The sequence below is a fragment of the Rhinopithecus roxellana genome, chromosome 4 (assembly GCF_007565055.1).
Source record: "Rhinopithecus roxellana isolate Shanxi Qingling chromosome 4, ASM756505v1, whole genome shotgun sequence".
Taxonomy (NCBI): Eukaryota; Metazoa; Chordata; class Mammalia; order Primates; family Cercopithecidae; genus Rhinopithecus; species Rhinopithecus roxellana.
Genome location: NC_044552.1, coordinates 104,522,560 through 104,544,955, shown reverse-complemented (window position 1 = coordinate 104,544,955; position 22,396 = coordinate 104,522,560).

The following is a 22,396-nucleotide window of genomic DNA, read 5'->3' as shown; positions in this document are numbered from 1 at the left end:
ATATGTAAATAATTACTAAGCAGCAGATAATTATGCCCAAATCAATAGCTGGGCAGCTGGGTTACTCTATGTCAAAACCCAGATAATTCAACGAAAGCTCCCCTAAGGAATATTCTCAGTTGTTATGGTGAATTTTGCTGTTACTTTTGCATTTTGATTGATTAATACACAATGCACCTTGGCATGTTTTCTATTTGGAATGCAAAATGCTGGTAACACATGAGAGGATACAGTAGAATTCTCCTACTATTTCCTAATGGAATTTTGCTTTAATCTTTCAGAAACACAGCAGAAATTTGAAGTTTCTTTTGTATCTTAAAAAAACACTCAATAATCTAAAAATAATATGATAGCATAAAATGAATATTTAAATGGATAGATGCATCAATAAATTACTCTAGGAAAATTATTCTTTTTATAATTTTAGGAAATTATTCTTTTTATAATATCAAAGCAAGGAGTTGATGGTAATTCTTGGAGATTTATACATCTGACACTATAAAGTATACAGTTAACTTTTAGATGTCTACATTAGTTCTATGCACTCACAGAAAACACATATCCTCTACTCAGACAATACATATAATATTAACTGAGGGAATGATCTTTATACAGGAGAAGAAAAGTGAGAAGGACATTCAGAATATTAAAACATATTTCATTAGACAGTAGCGAAATGTATTCCTTCTCCAGTTTTCTTACTGTCTTACAAGGGTTGCCTCTACCTTACTGGTCTAGTGGGGAGAATTCTAACATCTTTTATACACAAGTGTTCCAATCTCCTTCTCCTAAATCACTGCTCACAATTCCCAGCTCACTTTCTCAGTGCCAACAGCCATAGTTACTGGTGACAAAATGTGGCATTTCATACCAGATGTCTCATGGGGATGACAAGTTCGAGTTTAAGGGATGTGCTATCTCAACCAGACTGGTAATATGATTCGGGGAGATGGCCTGAGCTCACTCAGCTAATCCCCAAGGAGGAACAGAACAGCTTCAACCAAGTGCTTTTGGCACCACTGCACATTTCCATTTCATCTTTTATTTTTTAAAAAACACAAGCTCCCTTTCCTCTTTCTTGGTCACCCTTTGAAAGAACGGACCTCATGTCTTTCCATCCTTATTTTTGTCAACCTTAAAGGGATCTGGTTATCTTTCTTTCAAGGCCATTATCACACAGGAAAACAATATATTCTTCTTCCAATCTTTCCCACTCCACACTCCCACTACCTGTCACAGCCCCCCTTTTTTTTTTTTCTGATTTGCATCAGAAATATAATTTGTAATTGACTACAAATTAACTATAGAATTTAAATTTCTCTTCCAGGATTACTAGAGTAGTTCAATCTATTTTGTATCAGTTTCTATTTGACGTGAGTATTTAAATGTAATTTTTTCATTAGAGAGATGATGAGTGAAGAACATAATTTAATGAAATTGTGGCTAATACAATGAGAAGGGTTTGGACAATAATTACAAGTAGGGATTTTTTCTTTTTCTAGAAAATTAAATGTTCAGGGTGCCTGTATGCCTCTTTTTGTAGGCAACATCTTCTCCTATCTTATGATTCCTCCTGTAAAATATTAAAACTAAGGTGTTTCAACTAAAGAGTTGAAAATAATGGCTGGGCGTGGTGGCTCACGCCTGTAATCCTAGCACCTTGGGAGGTTGAGGCAGGCAGATCATGAGGTCAGGAGATCAAGACCATCCTGGCTAACATGGTGAAACCCCGTCTCTACTAAAAATACAAAAAATTAGCTGGGCATAGTGGCACACACCTGAAGTCCCAGCTACTCAGGAGGTTGAGACAGGAGAATGGCGTCAACCCAGGAGGCGGAGCTTGCAGTGAGCCAAGATCGTGCCACTGCACTCTAGCCTGGGCATCAGAGCAAGAATCCGTCTCTAAATAAATAAATAAATAAATAAATAAATAAATAATGTAGAATTTCCAAGTATAAATAAGTATGTTTCTAGATACTAGATTTTCAAAGGAAATTTTTTTACATCTTTTTACACCAGCACTGCCTATGGATGCTTCCTACTTCAACCTCATCATGATAAAGACAGGTGTGCTCACATGGAATGTACTTACTCTTCTACAATATCTCTAAATTGTACCACTTAAAACATTGTCTTGGATATTTTGGGCCATCCCTAGCTTAGAGAAAGAAGACTGTGATTTGGACTTTGTAGCTCAAATATCTTGCCCATCCACTTCTCCCAAATAAAAGAAATACAGCAAGGTTAGAATAACCTGGCAATATGTAAACCAGGGTCTTCCCATTCTCTGAGGTTTTGCATGATAAAAGTGCTTGTGTGTGGAAATGTGTTTCATCATCAACAAACCTGTTTAATGGTAGGATACTGTTTGGGCTCTGCAAACAATAGGGAACAAATGAAATGCAGACCATCAAAATCAAGTCTAAGATTAACTATTCAAAGTACAAGTGAGCAGCCGGGCACGGTGGCTCACACCTGTAATCCCAGCATTCTGGGACGCTGAGGTAGGCAGATCACCTGAGATCAGGAGTTTGAGACCAGCATGGCCAACCAACATGGTGAAACCCCATCTCTAAGAAAAATACAAAATTTAGTCGGGTGTGATGGCGGACGCCTGTAATCATAGCTACTCGGGAGGCTGAGGTGGGAGAATCACTTGAACCTGGGAGACAGAGGTTGCCGTGAGCCAAGATTGTGTCATTGCACTCCAGCCTGGGTGACAGAGTGAGACTCCTCAAAAAACAAAACAAAACAAAAATGAAGTGTAAGTGAGTGACCAGACAAGGTATTGTAACACATGGTGAGTAGAAATGCAAAACTCAAAGGACAAAATTTATCTTAAGGTCCTTCCTGAGTCCCCCACCTTCAATTTCTGGACACTTGGCCCAAGAGAACAGACTTCTTAAGGCCTAGTTATCAAATACAATTCAAGGTAGAAAAAATTTGTATGTAAGCTTTCTGGGAAACAGGCAGACACACACACACACACACACACACACACACACACACACATACACAAATAGACTAAACACTATTTCTAATCCTTAAAATATCAGAGGCCAGTAGCTCCATTGGTCCATTATTAACAAGGCCACTTAATGGAACAGTATTAGGAGCACTCAGTAAAATTCACCGCAAGACAGCTTGCACCCAACTGAACTTGTGATATTAAACATCCGACCACAAAATGGTGAATTTTTCCCTGTCACTTGTACATGAACTCCTAAATTCTCTAGCTTCCCAAATTATTTTTATTAAGCAATAACCTTCACACACCATAATTTTCATTAGCATATCCCTAGCTCTGCAGAAAATCTTTTATCACCAAATGTACCTAGTGTTTCTCCTCTGTAAATCAGTTCAAACATATGTCATCCCTTATCTATTATTCTGATGTTGCTCAAATGTTCAACCTCCCAAATGTTTTATTGCCTCTCATCTAGAGTTTCAAAATAGGGCGGTCTGAAATAGTTAGGCCATGTCCCCACCCAAATCTTGAATTGTAGCTCCCATAATTCCCACATGTCCTAGGAGGGACCCAGTGGGAGGTAACTGAATCATGGGGGCGGGTCTTTCCCATGCTGTTCTTATGATAGTGAGTAAGCCTCACAAGATCTAATGATTTTTTCCCCACACGTGCTTTCTCTCTTGCCTGCTGCCATGTAAGATGTCACTTTGCTCTTCTTTTGTCTTCTGCCATAATTATGAGGCTTCCTCAGCCATGTGGAAATGTAAGTCCATTAAACCTCTTTCCTTTATAAATTACCCAGTTTCAGATACGTCTTTTTTAGAAGCATGAGAACAAACTAATACAGGGTCCCTTCCCATTTCCAATTTTTTATTCAGGTTTCTCAAGTCGAGTCATAATTTAAAAACATATAATCATATCTAAGGATTTCTCCCATTTAGTCCTAGATGAATTTTCTCCCCAGTTATCTTTTAAGTAAGTTTCTACGTTCTCTCTCTCAAGCTCTATTTACCCAAAGCCAATATGATCAACTTGTGTTTGGCAAGCATATTAAGGGACACCTTAATTTGATTAACTAAAAATATACAATTGTGGCAAGCATTCATAATCAAAATAAAATGAACCCTCTAATTTAATACATATCATTCAGTTTTTATTTATTTTCTTTTATTTTTATTTTTATTTTTGAGACAGACTAGCTCTGCTACCCAGACTGGAGGGCAATGGCACAACCTTGGCTCACTACAACCTCCACCTCCCAGGTTCAAGTGATTCTCATGCCTCAGCCTCCTGAGTAGCAGGGATTACAAGCGTGTGTCACCCCGCCTGGCTAATTTTTGTATTTTTAGTACAGATGGGATTTCACCATGTTGGCCAGGCTGGTCTCCAACTCCTGGCCACAGGCAGTCCACTTGCCTGGGCCTCCCAAAGTGCTGGGATTATAGGTATGACCATCATGCCCAGTCCAGTTTTAAAACTATTTATATCTTGTTTAGATTTGTGTTTTATCTAATGTGTATCTGCATGCTTATATATAATTTTTTGTATTTATCATATATTATGCTTATATCAGTACTTACAAAAATATACAGTGCTTGCAAATATCTAATTACTTTTCTTTAATCTTACCCTTTAGTGAGGATGTTGAGATCAGTGTCCAGAACCCCTCAAATAATGGCTATTTATTATAATAATGATTGTCATTACAATCTAAACCCTAACTTCCCATGCAGAGGCCCTGGAAGCCAGTTTCAGTGTAGTTTACGGGAAGGAACTAGCTCATTTGTTTAGCTGAACATGTAAGATTCAAGGATCCTTTTCTACCAGCTAGAAGCAATTATAACCAGGCACATTCACAAGACTCTTGCTTCTCCCCTGATTTATCTTCCTCTTCAATCAGATAATTTTTATTTATTGTCTTAGGGCTGTGTTCTGCTGGCACTTGCTCTGGTCTATGCTCCTAGTGAATTTTCTAGCCAAGAACGTAATTTAATCTGTGACTTCGGTTTCCCACCAGCCAATCACATTTGCCATTATCCTTCCTAATGCTGTTTGTAAAATATGCCAGTTGTTGTTTACTCTGTAAAATACGGCTAAGGCCAAGTCCTTTTGATAAAAGAATGTGGTACATACTTCTAATGTAGACTTGCTGTTACTTCCAGAGACCACCACGTGTAGCACAACGATCATTCCGGGCCAGACGCTTGCTGCTATACAAATAAAACATGTGCACAGGGCCTGAGACACGGAGGGAAATGCAGACCTGTTACACCAGCTCACATGGGGCGACCTACCAACACAGTAGTTTGGAATGTTACAGGGTTAGGTGAAATAGACCTGAATATCTGGGGGGAAAAACCATGATTTCAGATTTCCGAACTCCTGTGGGACTTATATAAGATAAATAGGGGTGAAATCTAAACCATGCACCTGCTTTTAATTAAAACAGCTCTATGACCAAGATTTATCTCAGGACCTAATAACACAAAGCCTCAGTTTTCTGATCTCTAAAGAGGGGGATTAGGCTAGAACAGTGATTCCTAATTAGGATCATGCAAGGCAGCATGGAGCAGAGGTGTGGTTTGAAAATTAGATATATCATTCTAATAAAATCTTACACTGTACTTAAAAAAAAAAATCTCACTAGTTTAATAATACAAACTAAAGAAAGGTTGAAGAAAATAAAGGCAAGGGATCTTTTTTTAATCGAAAGAAAGCATGGGTTTAAAACATAAAAAACTGGACTAAATTCTCTTTCAGATTTGAGGCCTTCGATTTCCCCCCAGAGAATAGATTACCACACTATCAGCATTTGGCACTGAACTTGGAAGGGCTGGTTATTTCCTGTAATTAGTACTGCATATCAGCAGTAATAATGAATTTCAATCTTGCTTTGATTAAATATAAAACATTTAATTCAAATATTAGTCAAACACAGATAACACAAACATTCATTCAGATCCTTGTATGACTGGCTTCTCCTGACCTCAAACGGCAGCTTCATAGTACCCTGAGTCTTGCTAATCTTGAGTCATGTAAATTACATCCTGAACTGTTTTGAAGAACTTACAACGTGCTGGTTAATAACTAGCTAACAACATGCATCCTGTTTATTTTAAAATCACCCTTGATAGAGGAATCGGCTTCAGATTCATTCATGTGGACTATCTCCCCTGTGAATAAAACGTTTCACACTCAAACATTTAATGTTTTAAGATCAGGACTCTTAGTTAAATGAATTAATCTGGTGTGAAAACTATTTGCATTTTTAACATCATCAGAATTTCTTTCACCCCCAGCTGTTAGTTCACTGCTTGTATGATTATAATTAGTAGGAGGGGGAAAAACTCATTTTATTCAATGTTAAATTATATTCAAGAATTCTTAAAAGAAACAACTTGTAAAACCTCTCTAATACTACAGTACAAGTAGGTGGCGCAAGGGAAACCTCAGGGTTCTTTTTAGGTAAAAGTCATCATTTCTGCAAGAAGGCAGTGTCTTCTTAAAGCAATAATTCATTTTCCCATATGTATCCATTATTCAGTTCATTTATGTGCAAATGCAGGGAACATTTACTGAGCCTCTGCTTTGAGCCAGGCATCAGTCTAGGTGCTGAAGAATACCAAGTCAAAGAGCCTATGGTCCAAGAATTGGGGTGTTGGTGGGGGAGGGTCCTCCAAACAAGATTCCACTGGGAGTTGTTAGAAATCAGGCACATGGTTTCCAGCACCCAGCGGGTGTCGAGAACCAGGAAATCCTTTCCATGGATCGGCCTGAGCCTCCAACCTCCTCTAATACCACTATCCCTACCTCACCACTCCCAACTCAAGCTCACCACATATGGCCAGCCACACCAGCCTTTTCTGTTGCCCAAACATGCCAAATTGACTTCTGCCATGGAGCCTTTTCATTTGAGACCCCTCCACTGGAAGTCCCTGCTTGGCTCCTCCCCATTCTTCCACTGTCAGCCTCCAAGTTCCTCCAACTCTGCCCAGGAATTCCATAGAGCCATCTGTTTAATCTCCATGATATCACAATTCTCAAGTCTTGTTTATTTGTTTACCTGTCGACTGCTTGCCTGTTTCCATTAGAATATAAACTGGGCAAGTACAAGGGGCCTTATCTGCCTTGGCCACTACTACCAGAACTTCCAGCCTGTCTGCTGGGGACATGGTAGATCCTTGGTGTAAATGTATTTCTGAAGTGAATTGATGGATGAATGAATGAATGAAATGACTACTCTACAGCAATTCATGCTATGACAGAAGTGTGCTCAGAGTACTAGAGGGATACTGAGGAAATGTGCCTTTTGAGTCTGAATATTATTTTTTTCCACAGGACATCACAGCTGGGCTAAGTTGAAAAACAAGGAGGAGTTAGCTGGACAATAAAAGGGAAAGAGGAAAGAGTGTTTTCCAAGTGTAGAAAATTCCATTATTACGGGCTGAATGTTTGTGGCTTGGTGAAATTCATATACTGGAATCCCCAAGGTGATGGTATTTAGGAGGTGGGGCGTCTGGGAGATAACTAGGTCCTGAGGTGGAACCTTCATAATGAAACCCATCCGATAGTCCACAGATATGGGGTTCCCAACCCCAGGGCTACAGACAGGTACTGGTCTGTGGCCTGTTAGGAACCAGGCCACACAGCAGAAGGTGAGCAGCTGGCAAGCAAGCATTACAGCCTGAGCTCTGCCTCCTGTTGGATCAGTGGCAGCATGAGGTTCTCATAGGAGCACAAACCCTACTGTGAACTGCGTGTGCAGGGGATCTAGGTTGTGGGCTCCTTATGAGAATCTAATGCCTGATGATCTGTGATGGAACAGTTTCATCCTGAAACCATCTTCCACCCCAAGACTCTGGAAAAATTGTCTTCCATGAAACGGGTCCCTGGTGCCAAAAAGGTTGGGGACAGCTGCCCTAGTTTTTTTTTAGCTAAATATAGAAATTGACCCTTCTGGTCTGATGAACCTTACATTTGTTTTATCTGAGTTCCACCCTCAGGAACTGATCTTCAGGCCTCTCAAGAAAAATACAGAAGAACTGAAACTCACCATATCCCCACATCCAGACAATGAGATGTTGGATCCCTCATGGATCATGATTGTTTCCTTGCTCCTCCCTAGTTCCTGCTTTCTTACACATTGTTACATTTCTTCCTTGCAATATAAACCCCTAGTTTTAGTTTAGTTTTTTTATAGATTTTATTGCTAAGCTGCAACATACATGATTTAATACAACAAAAATAATTAATCAAGTGATAAGTAATAAACTGAACAATAAACACTTAAACATTTTCCTTTGGAAACATGTTAAGATGAATCTGAGGTTTCATTACCATCTTGCTGTAATTTTGTTATGTGTTACTAGCCTATGTACCCCATGTTTTCTATAATCATGCAGATGTGAACAGAAGTTTGAATGACTAAATAAACGAAAAGTCCATTTACTGCAGGGAATCATTTCACAAGGCAACCAAACTGGGTTTAAAGAACAAAACTATTCAAGAAATTCTCCATGTATTTAGGTTCATTTCAGAACCCATGAATCTAGACGGATTTGAGACTGAGCTCCCACCTCCTTGGCTGCAGCACCCGATTAAACCCTTCTTCTTTGGCAGTACTGGTTGTTGTCTCAGTCACTGGCTGTCTCTGCGGGGAGCAGCAGGACCCAGATGGAAACCCTGATGTTTTGGTAACAATACATGGGATTAGTGCCCTCCCAAAAGGGACCTCAGAAAGTGCTCTGCTCTTTTCACCACTGGAAAGACACATCTGCACACGAGGAAGTGGGCCTCACCAGATAAGGGATCTGTCCACACCTTGATCTTGAACTCTCCAGCCTCCAGAACTGCGAAAAATAAATGTCTGTAGCTCACAGGCTATTTGCTTTGAGATAAGAGACTTATGCTAAACATTTTTTTCTCTTGATCTCTGCCCCAGTGGCCTTGCTACAGCCTAAAATACCAATAAACAGTGGCAGGGCAGGTTAATGGAATGCACCCTATATGGAAATGCCATGTTGACTGTTTTATGTATATTAACTCATAAAATCCAGTCCACATTTTAATCCCATGAAGTGGGCACTGAGATGCAAAAGAGTTAAATAAACTGCCCAAAGTCACTCAGCTAACAGAAACTAGCCAGATGTCCAACACAGCTTAGGAAAAATCTAACATAGCTTAGGAAAACTCCAACACTAGATATCTCCTCCTTTTGTATTAGGGCTTTGAAGGTTCCTAATCAAATGCCAGGAATCCACAGGAAGGGAAGAAGGCCAGAACTCCCAGTGTACATGCTGGGCTCGGGCAGACTGCACGGGTAACAGAGGTGCCAGACCCATTGGTCCCATCAGGCTTGTGGTGGGCAAGGAGGCCTGGGTAGCAGAAGCCCAAGATGACTGCCTGAGACCTTAGTGACCTATGTGTTACCCCAGGATGCCAGAACAAATACTGTCATTTTCTACATCTGCTGTCTTGTGAAGAATGGTGACACAGGTTGGTTAAGCCATCATCAGACATTAAGAATGTAGTATACATTAACTTGTCTAATTAGGTAATCCCCCACCTAACCCCACTAAGCAGTTCAGGAGAGAATGAGTAAAAGGATAAGGAGAAGGCAAGTTCAGAGGGTGGAAGGGGCAGATTGAAGTGCGGTACCAGGGATCATGGAGTGGGGGGAGGGGGTTGAGATAAACAGCACAGAAGAAGTAGGGTTGCTCAGTGAACACCCTACACTGACTTAAGCCCAACCTGGTCTGCCACTGCACACATTAACCATCCACTGCACACATCAGCCGTCCACTGCACACATCAACCATTCACTACACACATCAACCATCCACTACCCACATCAACCATCCACTACCCACATCAACCGTCCACTACACACTTCAATCCACTATACACATCAACTGTCCACTACACACATGAACCAGCTAGTCATCCTTATCTGAAACCCAGGGTTGTGCAAGACATGGTTTCTCTTAACTAGAAGGTGTTAATTTGATAATTCTCAGAAGATCTGAAAGATAAAGAAGAGGTGAATTAAGGGGAAGAAGTAGTTTTCTCTGTTCTGCTAATACTTTTATACATGCAGAGGAGAATTATAAAAAGCATATATATATAAAGTATATATATGGTACAAAGTCTTAGTAATGTCTCTGCTGTGCCCTTTATTCATTTCTCACCTGGCCCTTACTTCTGTCTGGAGAGTTTGTTAGCTTTAAATTTCCTGGGTTCAGGACCCTGTCCCATCCCAATATCTTTGTAGATGTTGGTAGCTAGCACAGTATCTGGCACATAGAAGACTCTAAGTAAATACTGGATGAACAAGTGAATGGAATAACACTGATAGTTTTTTAAAGAGATAATACAAGTTGAAAGAAAAAGTTATCATATTCTTTACTTCTACTGAGAAGCACTTTAAATAGCAGTATAAGATCATTTAGTTATTTAATGTCCTGATCCACTTACTATTCTAGGCCTGCATTCTCTAGCTGTCAAAAAGCAAAAGCTATGGTATCACCTAAATTATCACCCCAAATAAGGAATAATTTAAACACATATGCACAGTTGGCCCAAGCATAATGAAGGCTTTTGATTGTTAGAGGGTTTTATGGGAAAAAAAATCATACAAACTCAAAGCAGATCTCATTAATTAAAAACACATTCCCACTGGGGAAATTTATCTCTGACAATATTTAACTAAACAATGAGAAAATGATATTTCAACAATTCATAGAAATTTCTGTTCATTGTCCAAGAAAGAGAAATGCAATATCTTTATTTTAAATGCCTAGATATCATGTATTTGTTTCATGGGACAGATACGCTGTGACTTTCATGGAGTAACTTGGAGAGAAAATACCTGAGATAGAAGAGAGATGGGATGAGCCTTCAAAATCCAGCCAATGACAGAACTTTGAAGTGGGTATGAGACTTTCATATTATGGGCTGTTATTTACTCATGCTAGTTTCTGCCTTTCAAAATCAGTTTCCAGATTATCAAACATGAAGTCTTATAATCAAAAGACCTTTTATTGATGGCTTATTGACATAAGGGTTCAGAATTCCCAGGATATCACTGCAGAAAAAAAGTCGTATTTCATAGTTCTGATCCTACATGATTTTTTTTTAACACCGTTTAGCTCTGTCACCAGGCTGGAATGCAGTAGCACAATCACAGCTCACTGCAGCCTTGACCTGTGGGGTTCCAGCAATCCTCCCACCTCAGCCTCCTGAGTAGCTGGGACTATAGGTTTGAGCTACCATGACTGGCTATTTTTTTTTGTTTTTTGCAGAGACTAGGTCTCCCTATGTTGCCCAGGCTGGTCTCAAACTTCTGGGCTCAAGCGATCTGCCCACCTCGACTTCCCAAAGTTGAATTTTTATCTTATATTTAATAATAGCATAGGCTGACTGGATAAATCAACATTATTATTTTCACCAGTAGAATTTTACGTTTGATGACGAATTCTGCCCTTTCATATGTGAGGAAGGCAAACTCACCACCAACCTATCATATCACATGAGAAAAATCATAATTATTTGGGAAAATAAATCCCAATAAGTTTGTAACAGATTATGCCAGTCATGAGGGGCTACTTCACAAGAAAATCACTTGAAAGATTTTGTCTTCATCACCTTTGATGATAAATCTATCTAATGAAATTGAAAAGAGAGAATATGAGAAAAAGGAGTGATAGGTTAATTGTTATCACATTACACTTTTAAAATGTTATCCCACCTGGCACCCCTTACCAGATGTTTCCTAAGCAAACGGCCACAAGTGAACAAAGAACTTTAATTTGCAGAGGAACCAACTCCACACTATCATAATAAAGTCACTTCTTGTTGTCTCTTCATAATGAGCTGTCAGATGGCTTGCTTTGATTAAAAACAACAAAAAATACAACATCCTGGTATAAAAAGAACTGCTCCATTTGACACTCCTTCCTCTTGGACAGGATCTTCCCAATTTTTTTGAGACAAAATCTCACTCTGTCACCCAGGTTGGAGTGCAGTGGCGTGATCTTGGCTCACTGCAACCTCCGCCTCCTGGGTTCAAGAGATTCTCCTGCCTCAGCCTCCCAGGTAGCTGGGATTACAGATGCTCACCACCATGCCCGGCTAATTGTTGTATTTTTAGTAGAGATGAAGTTTTATCACGTTGGCCAGGCTGGTCTCAAACTCCTGACCTCAGGTGATCCCCCCACCTCGGCCTCCCAAAGTGGTGGGATTACAGGCATGAGCCACCACGCCCGGCCCCAATCTTTCTGATTCTCTCACTAACCTAGCTGTGGTTCACCTTGTGTAGAATTCAGTCTTGAAATCTTTAAACATCATTCCTCCAGTTGCAGGAACTGTGTCCTTATTGTGAACCTAAGTCTTCATCATTCCCTGTTATAAATAGATTATTATTTATCAAGGCTAGGTTTCTAGCCTCCATTGGAGTCTTGTCTTTCTCTCCTCCCCTCTCTGTCCCTTATTGCCCCAGGGCAGAACGTGGGGCTCTGCAGCATACGGCCTTATGAATCTTCCTCAAGTAACCAATTATCCCGCTGTGCAGCCCTGTCAGTGTCCTGACAGCTGCATGCAGGATGCAGGCCCTGCTGTCAGAGGTGAAAGACTGCAAGCAATCTCTCATTCCTCACCTCACCTCCATTATAACGTGGGGAAGAAGGGCGCACACACCGAAAGGACTTCGTTAGGGATGCCACGGAGGTCAAAGACTGCTTAGAAGAAAAGGCTGAGGTGAAAATTAAAAAATGGAAAGGTGCCAGTGTAGTCCAGACAGATGCTCGTGCTCTCGTACAGGAAGAATTGAAAGACTCCTTGCCCAGGCCTTGTGTAGCTATTGTCGGAGAGAGCGCACACTCAGGCTGATTTTAATTGAGATCAATTTAACAAGTACCATCTTCTGCAAAGTCCTTCAATTGATTAAAAGCCAAATGAAGCTCTTGTAAGGGGTGACAGGTTTTTCTGTCATCTTTCCTGACTCCCTCCCCAATACGATGATTTTCTGAACTTTTGGAGATTGTGTGCTAAAGAGACAGCACTTAATCTGGGCTGATTTCTGCAGGTATATTTTAACATAATTATTTTTTGAGTTGTACTTTTGTGAACCTAACCAGTGATCTCAATTATTTGTCAACAGCAAACATGTATTAGTGGATCAGAATTGCAAAAGGCTCCAACATTCTGGCTGTTGCTTAGAGAGCAGCCTCTCTAAAACTTCACTGATTGCATTGTAGGGACCACAGGAACACACTTGTGTCACTGGCCAATTGCATCTTAAAAGGTGTTTGCTACAAGTAGTTATGATTTAGAGAATGGACTTGGGGCCACACTTCGCCAACTGAGTGTAACGCTCACTTGTGTCCTATGGTGATATCAACTAATAACCAGGGACATTTCATAGTAATGCTAATGTAAGATCTTCTTCGTGTTTATCTAGACTTACCAAAGACTGCACATGCAGGACAGACCCCTTTCTATTTAACAAAGCTGCTAAATAAATGATGGCTCCAATGACAGAAAAAAATGAGGCCCTGCAAAAAGAGAAAATACATTCTATTGGGAATTTTATGTGTAATAGGAAACACTTCCTTATATCAAGACTAGGATATATCAAGACCAGACGAACATTTCTATTTAATTGCATCATGAGGGATTTAAGATTTACAACACAAAAGAGGTACTTATTGTAAGAGTTGTGCAGGGTTGAAATACACCATACTAAAGACAGTCATAGATGTTCTCCTCTAGAGAAATTCATGAACAATGAAGAAACATATGAGATGTGGCTCTACAGGACGGAAAGTTCCTTTTTAAACATCTACACTAGAATTTTCACATTTCAATAAGTTATCATCCACTTCAAATAATCACTCAAATAGTTATTGGAAGAATCAAGTGAGATACTGTGGACAAATCATGTTTAGTACCTGGCACTCAATCAGGGGTGTGTGTGTGTGTGTGTGTGTGTGTGTGTGTGTCACACACATCCTACATATATCTGAAGGCCAATGAGGCTATAACTGTTCAAATTGCAAGTGTTCTGAATTCCCTCTGAATTATTTTCAGAACCTTCAGTCCATTCTCTTTAGCAAGATTTATGTAGTATTTAGTATCTGCAGAGAACAGTCTTAGACTGGAAAAACTTCCTGTGACATTGGCCTTGATTTCCAGACAGTGTTGTCATTCAGAAATGAGAACAATAAAAGAGTCTCAAATAAGCAAGTCAAAAAAAATATCATTTGGGGTCAAGATTGAGATATACACTACCAAAGCAAGGAGACAGTTGCTTCGGTGGCTTTCTGACTAAACTTACAGACAACTCCAAAACAGGAGTTGCAAGATTGTTTGAGTAATGAAGGCTTCAGCAGAGTAAATATGTAGCTTCCCAAGCTGCCACATTAAACCACAGTTTGTTAAATACACATTTTTAGCACTTTATAAGTCAAGCATTACTCTTTTAGGTAACAAACAATCTCTTGGTATATCTGAATGTCATAGTTGAAAAAAATTATAAATGTTTAGTATATATATCTATAATTTGGAGAAAAGAAGACATTTTTGTATTAATTAATGACTGAATAAAATCAAAATACACTGAGAAAAAGAGTGGTTGCCGTCTGCTAGGGAATAGAGTTAAATATGTCTTTAAATAATAGATACTTAAGGCTGGGCACAGTGGCTTATGCCTGTAACCCCAGCACTTTCGGAGGCCGAGGCAGATGGATCACCTGAGGTCAGGAGTTTGAGACCAGTCTGACCAACATGGCAAAACTACGTCTCTACTAAAAATACAAAATTAGCCGGGTGTGGTGGCGCCTGCCTGTAATCCCAGCTACTCAGGAGGCTGAGGCAGGAGAATTGCTTGAACCCAGGAGGGGGGTGTTGCAGTAAGCCAAAGTTGTGCCATTGCACTCCATCCTGGGCAACAGAGTGTGAAACTCCATCCCGCCCCCTCAACCCCGCTAAAAAAAAAAAAAAAAAAAAAAAAAAAAAAAAAAAAAAATACCTGAGAGCTGGAAGGAAACAAAGGGACCATCTGGAGATTCCATGCTAAAAGAAATCACACTTCTTCTGGGTTAAACCCTGTATGTGTGTTTTTAAATTATTATTATTTGAGTCAGATGGTGAATGCCAACATCTGGAGTTCTAGACCAATTCTCTTATTTCCAGAGAGGAAAGCTAAAATTCAGAAAAGTTAACTGCTTTGCTCAACCACATAGATGAAACAAGAAGAATGAAAAAAACTGCATCAAAGTCTTCTCATTCTAAATTTCCACTGCACTTTGTTGTTCTAGAAATGGGATTTATTTATTTATTTATTTATTTTTTAAGACAGAGTCTTACTCTGTCACCCAGGATGGAGTGTAGTGGTGCAATCTTGACTCGTTACAACCTCTGCCTTCTGGGTTCCAGTGATTCTCATGCCTCAGCCTCCCAAGTAGCTGGGACTACAGGCGCCCACCACCAGGCCCGGCTAATTTTTGTATTCTTAGTAGACATGAGTTTCACCATGTTGGCCAGGCTTTTCTTGAACTCCTGACCTAAAGGGATCTGCCTGCCTCAGCCTCCCAAAGTGTTGGGATTACAGGCATGAGCCACCACTCCCAGTCTGGAAATGGGATTTAAAGAGACATATTAAAAAAATTTTTAAACTCTTTATGACATAGGTCATCATTAGCCTACAAGTAGCTAAATAAATAGCTAAAGTTTTCTATTTTTAAAAAAGTAATACATGTATCAAGTGAGGTGCCACAGAGTATAATATAGTTACTGGTTTGTATGGTTGAAGAATTATAATTTAGATTTCAAAACAGATATCCTAATTTTCCTTGTAATCAAACCATTTCACTCATTGTTATATGTGATTATATTTACTTATAACATGTCTCCAACAACATTTTGATTCAAAATTGCACTGTTTTTTACTGTGGGGTGGAACTTTTTAAACCAAGAGATGTTTTTTAATGTCTTCAAATAGGCCCCACTGTGCAGATCTCAGCCAAACTACTAACTATCAAGGAAACAGAAGTCTCTCTGAATTTTTTTTTCCAAAATAGCACTATAACACTCTTTATACATTGATTTCCCGACAGAATTACTTTTTAAGAGATGAAAGAAATTAAAAGATTTTGAATTCAATTTCACAAGCATCACCCTGTGAATTTGCCATATCCCACCCCCCACACAGTTAAATTTCAGCAGAGAGTGAAATCATTCACCATATGTATTTCCTAGAAAGGCCTGCAGCATCAAGAAACAGATTTTTTTTTTTACAATAAGTGATTGTTTTCCTAAAGCACCAACATAGCTTCTCTCTTTCCAAAATCGCATTACTGCCATTCTTAATGAGTTACTATATAGATGCACTCGCAAAGACATCTGACTACCTAGAAAAAAATACCTCTTTGGTCACTTCCCTTTCAGTTCCTTTGACTGGGAAAAGGAAAGAGAGTTAGCAGAGATAAGTACATAATAACTTCTATGTTTTATATACACTGTCTTTTTAATCCTCCTACTGGCAAAGTAAGGTATTGTCACCGTTTTACATATAAAGATAATGATACTCAGAAAGGTTCGTTAGATTTTCCAAGGTAATGAGTCGGTATATTTTCAAAGTATGGCTGAAGCCCATTCTTTCTGAGCTGACTCTTTCCATTTTAGTACTAAACTAACTTAGAGTAACTGTAATGGTAAATAGAGTTTGCATTCACATTTCAACCTTCCGAGCCAAACCCCTGGCCTTGAATACCTTGGCTGCACTCTCTTGCCTGTCACCTTTATGCTGGGTCTTACTGGCCCATGAATGGATTTTGTCTTGCCCCTCTTTCCTGCTGACTTCCATCTTATTAAAACTTTCCAGGACTTTCAATAAACTCTACTCCTACGATTCGAAGGCTAACCAAAGAAACCAAACCAAGAAAACATGCCAAAAAAAGAGCCTACTTCAAAGAATTCAAGAGAAACACACACTTCTACTACTTAATACATTGAAAACTCTAAAAAGGATCTCCAGTGAGCTACGGTGACATCTCAAACAAGAGAGCTTTTTGGTGCCTCACAAACTATATCGAGTAGGTTTCTGACTAGTTTTCTCATTAAAGAATGAAGCCAGGATTTTGACCTTTGGTGATGATGGACTAATTTGTTACAAACAAAAAGTATCCCACCTGGAACACCTTGAAAATCTGGACCCCAAAAATTTCCATTTTTAGTGTTGGGGAGTTAATGAAGCAGCAAAGACTCGACAAGCAAAAACCTTAAGATGAGAGAAGCTTGGAGGAGTCTGAGAGCTAGCACAGGGTTTCCCTTGAGGTACTTGAGTGGAAACTGAGAAGCTGCAAAGAACTTCTGGTAGTTTTAAAAACCAAGAATAACAAAAACTGGCCTTCAAGGTCCACCAGTATTCAGGTAAGAACCTCTCCCAGTAAGGGCTCTATGCTAAAACTAAGAATGAATTAGAAATAGACAAGCATTCACAAAGCTAAAACCAAATTTCAAATAAACTCAATCCCTCTTTGTATTAAAGCAATCTCCTTTATCCTAAGTGCTGCCTGAAATAAAAGTATGCCTATTTCGGATAAAGATAACTATCACTGAGAATCTCAAATTATCTCTACATTTTAGTGCACTACATTTGGCAATAAATAAAAAATTACCAAGAATAGTAGGTGACAAAAGCAAATTAAAAGAAAAACACAAAAAGTGCACACAAGAGAAAGAGATGATATAAAGCGACAGATTTTAGATATCAGATAACAAAATTTTAAAAACCAAGATTAATAAAATTGAAATTCATAAAATGTAGAATTTTAGCAGGGACTCAAAACTAAACCAAAAAAGAAAGAAAGAAGGAAAACAGAAACAAAGAAAATAGAGTCAAATTAATGTAAAAAAAAAAGAGAAAAAGAATATGGAACCCTGTGAAAAGTTCTGACATATATGTAATCAAAGTCCCAGATGGAGAGGAAAGAAAATGGCCCAGAAGAAACATATACAATATATGAAGAGGTGAAGTGAAAATTTTCATCTAAAACTGATGAAAGACTTAAACTACAGTTCCAAGTTCAGTGAATTTCAAGCAGGAAAATCAGACTTATACATGTCACATTACTATTTCATGTTACCACTAGAAGGGATAAAAACATGTTACCCTCAAATAAGCTGCAATAAAACTTACAGCTGACTTCTCAGCAGAAACTATGCAAGCCAGGTGACAACTGAATTACATCTTCAAACTGCTAAAAGTGAGTGACAGCCAACAACACTCTACATGTGTAACAACATCCTTCGTAAATAAAATATCCTTTATAAATGAAGATAAAATAAAAACATTTTAATACAAATAAAAACGAATAGACTTGCCCAGAAGTCTGCATTAACGAAGATTAATGCTTATTCCTCAGTCAGGGGTAAATGATTCCAGATTGAAGTATGAAGAAGGAATGAAGTGCACTGTGGGAGGCCAAGGTGGGCAGATTGCTTGAGCCCAGGAGTTCAAGACCAGCCTGGGCAAAATGGCAAAATCCCATCTCTTCAAAAAATACAAAAAGTAGCCAGGTATGGTGGCGCATGTCTGTGGGTCCCAGCTACTCAGGAGGCTGAGGTACGAGGATCACTTGAACCCGGGAGGTCAGGGTTGCAGTGAGCCAAGATCATATCACTGTACTCCAGCCTGGGTAACGGAGTGAGACTATCACACTCCAGCCTGGGTAACAGAGTGGGACTATCACAAATTAAAAAAGAAAAAAAAAGAAGAAAGAGGAAAGGAAGGGAAGGAGGGAGAGAGGGAGGGAGGATAAATGAAGCAAAACAGAAATAATAAATATGAGAATATATCTAAATGAATACTGATTATATAAATGAACAGTAATTATGCCTTGTAGGGTTTTAAAAATGTGTGTATCTGTACACATATATACATACATAAAGATGTCATTTGTCCCAGAATTTATCTCTAAATTCAATATAAACTCATAAAAATTCCAATATGTTATTTTTATCAAATCAACACTTTGATTCTGAATTTCCATGGAATTACAAGAAGCCAAAAATATCGTAAAGAATATACCTGTGTAACAAAACTGCATGCTCGGCACATGTATCCCAGACCTTAGAGTATAATAATAATAATAAAAAGATTGAAAAACCCACAGGGAAGAAGGTTGTTTTGTTTTGAGAAGCCAAATATTTAGCTTAGAAAGTTTCTGGCTTAATGGCCATGATTATGGAATACACTTTTGGAAATGCTGCCTTAGAGTTACCAAGCTTTTTCCTTTAAATAAATACGTTGACTGAGGCAAAAAAAAAAAAAAAAAAAAAAAAAAGAGTTGTTATAATGGATACCAAAACTTCTTAAAAAGCTATAGGAATTGAAATAGCACAGTATTGGAGAGCATAGAAAAATATACCAATAAACAGTATAGAAGAACCAGAAAGACTCATGCTTATATGGACATATGACTAGTAGTATGTAGTGCTAGGACATGGCACAGCAGTAGTGATAGGATGATCTTTTTAATACATGAGACTAGGTCAACTGGATATCCATACGGGGAAAAGTGCATCTTGTCCCCTACTTTATATCAATACAAAAACCAATTCCACGTGATAATTCTAAATATAAAAGGCAGGACAATACAGCATTTAGAAGATAATAGAAGAGAATGTCTTTGTGACCTTGGAACTGGGAAAGGTTTCTGAAACACAGCATAAAAACCACTAACTATAAATGAAGCATTTTATAAATCAGACTACATAATATTGAAAGATACCACAGAGTACTAAAGAGACATGTCACAGAGTCAGAGAAGGTGCCTGCAATATATTACCAAAGAAATCCTAATGCCAATAATATACAAAAATTCCTTATATATCTATAAAAAATGAAAACTTGCTGTTTTAAAAAGGACAAAATATATGAATAGATACTTTACAAAAGAGTATATCAATATGATCAATAAATACAGGTAGTCCACATTTTGCACGGCTTTGATATACGCAAATTTTGTCAGTCACCAAACACAATGCAAGAATCAGTTGCCACAATCTATTAACTATAATTGTATGAAACAAAAACTTTGCTGGTAGCTTTTCCGCCTACAAATCACTAGTTAAATAATAATTGTGCATCAGGATCAGTGACCTATCACATCACTTCTTTCAAAGTCTGTCATTGATTAGTCACTTTGTGCCTTTTATTTAGTGCATGCACAGACAGCAAAGCATGTAGTTGTGTTGCCTTCCTGTATCCCAGTGATAAACCCACATGATGTTCCACAAAAATGGAAAAATCAACAGAGGAAATTGGTCAACAAAAAAGAAGAAGAGAGAAAAAAGCAATACTAATGTAAGTATAATTAAAATCTAACATAAATAGAATTAGAGAAGAAAGAATTGACCTCAGGTATGTTGACACTACGGCCATTGTAAAGACTCCAGATACGCAGCCAGAAGAACTCCATGAAGGCAAAGTTATCCATGTAAATGAAGGAAGTGGCTGTGATGAAAAGGATTAGCACATCCCAGAGGCAGTGACTCCAGCAAAATACTTCAAATGAAAGGAACTGACTGGGCACAGTGGCTCATGCCTGTAATCCCACACTTTGGGAGGCTGAGGTGGGTGGATTACCTGAGGTCAGGAGTTCAAGACCAGTCTGGGCAACATGGTGAAACCCTGTCTCTACTAAAAATACAAACACCTGTAATCCCAGCTACTCAGGAGGCTGAGGCATGAGAATCACTTGAACCCGGGAGGCGGAGGTTGCAGTGAGCCAAGATCGCACCATTGCACTCCAGCCTGAGTGACAGAGTGAGACTCCATCTCAAAACAGAAAAACAAAACAAAACAAAAAACTAAAGGAACTCTCAGAGATATTTCACAACATTGGAAGTGTGGAGGGATAAGCCACATAATCTGATCCAAACTTAGAAAGAAGTATGACAATTTGCCAAGGCATAGAAAGGAGGCTTGCTCCATACCGTAAGTTATACAATGAGAAGGCAAGCTGTATCCAAACTATTATTCAATTTTTTTACAAAGAAAGAGAAAACACTTTAATTCTCAAATTCCCACTGCTTTAAATTATAGTGAACTAAGTAAGATTTAGTTTTACTAATTTTTCATTTCCCTATATATTTATAATCAACGATATGAGAAGTTTTTTTAAAAAATGTATTTTGATAAAAAATTTTAAAGGACTCAGAACAATTGTAATTTTTTCAATTGATTATTAAGTTAGCTTTGGTCAATTTCATTTTACATGATAATTTTTACAGACCTGTAATCCTGTGCAAAGTGAAGACTGCCTGTATAGGAAAAAGATGTTCAATTTTATTAGTCCTCTGGAAAATGAAAAGTTAAACACCACAGCATGCATTCCAGGATGCTCAAATCAAAAAAAGGATGGCAATGCTAAATGTCAGCCAGGATGCAAAGAAACGTGAATTCTCAGGCATTGTTGGTGGGAGTGTAAATTGAGTTAAAATACTTTGGAAGTATTTAGCAGCATCCACTAACACTGCACAAATGTACAATTTAGGACTCTATGACCCAGCCTAACTATCCCTAGTATAAGCCCAACAGAAAGGCATATGCAGATGTGTATACCAAAAATTATATACAACACTGTGCATAGCAGCCTTTCTCAAAATAATCTAAGAGAGACATAAATGACTATCAACAGTAAAATGGATATAAAAACCATAGCATATTCATATCCTTAATATAATTATTTATATAGAGAAGTAAGATTAATAGATTTCAACAACAAGCAATAACATGGAGGAACCTTACAAGCACAATGTGGAGTGAGGAAGCCCAACACAAAGAATACAACCATTTAAATCCACTTTTATAAAGCTCAATCATAGGAAGAACTAATCATAAGGAAACACTTAGCTCTGGGAAAGAGGTAGTGGTGGGAAGGGGACCGAGCAGGGGCTTCTGGGATGCTGATTTGTTTTACTTTTTGATCTGGATGGTGGCGACATGGGTGCGTTCACCTTGTGATAACTAATCAAGATGTATGTTCATGATATGTGTGGTATTTCTGAACGACTATTATGCTTTAATAAAATTTGTGTGAAAAACTAAAGCAAAGAATGTTTTAAATATGTAATATAAATATCTGTAATTATTTCATAAAGCATTAGCCTAGGAGTACTTCTGAAATGGTCTGAGAAACCCTAAAGATACCTGAAGTGCTTTCTGATGACCCGTGAAGGCAGAATTATTTCAAAAACATCATGTGCATTTTCTACTATGTTGTTATTTGTAATAATTATATAAAAGCAATGGCTAGAAAACTGCAGATTCCTTAGCATGAATCACGCAGTGCTACCAAACTGTACTATTTGTCATCATATGCTTCTCTGCCATGCACTCACTCACTGCCATGCACTTCCATGCAC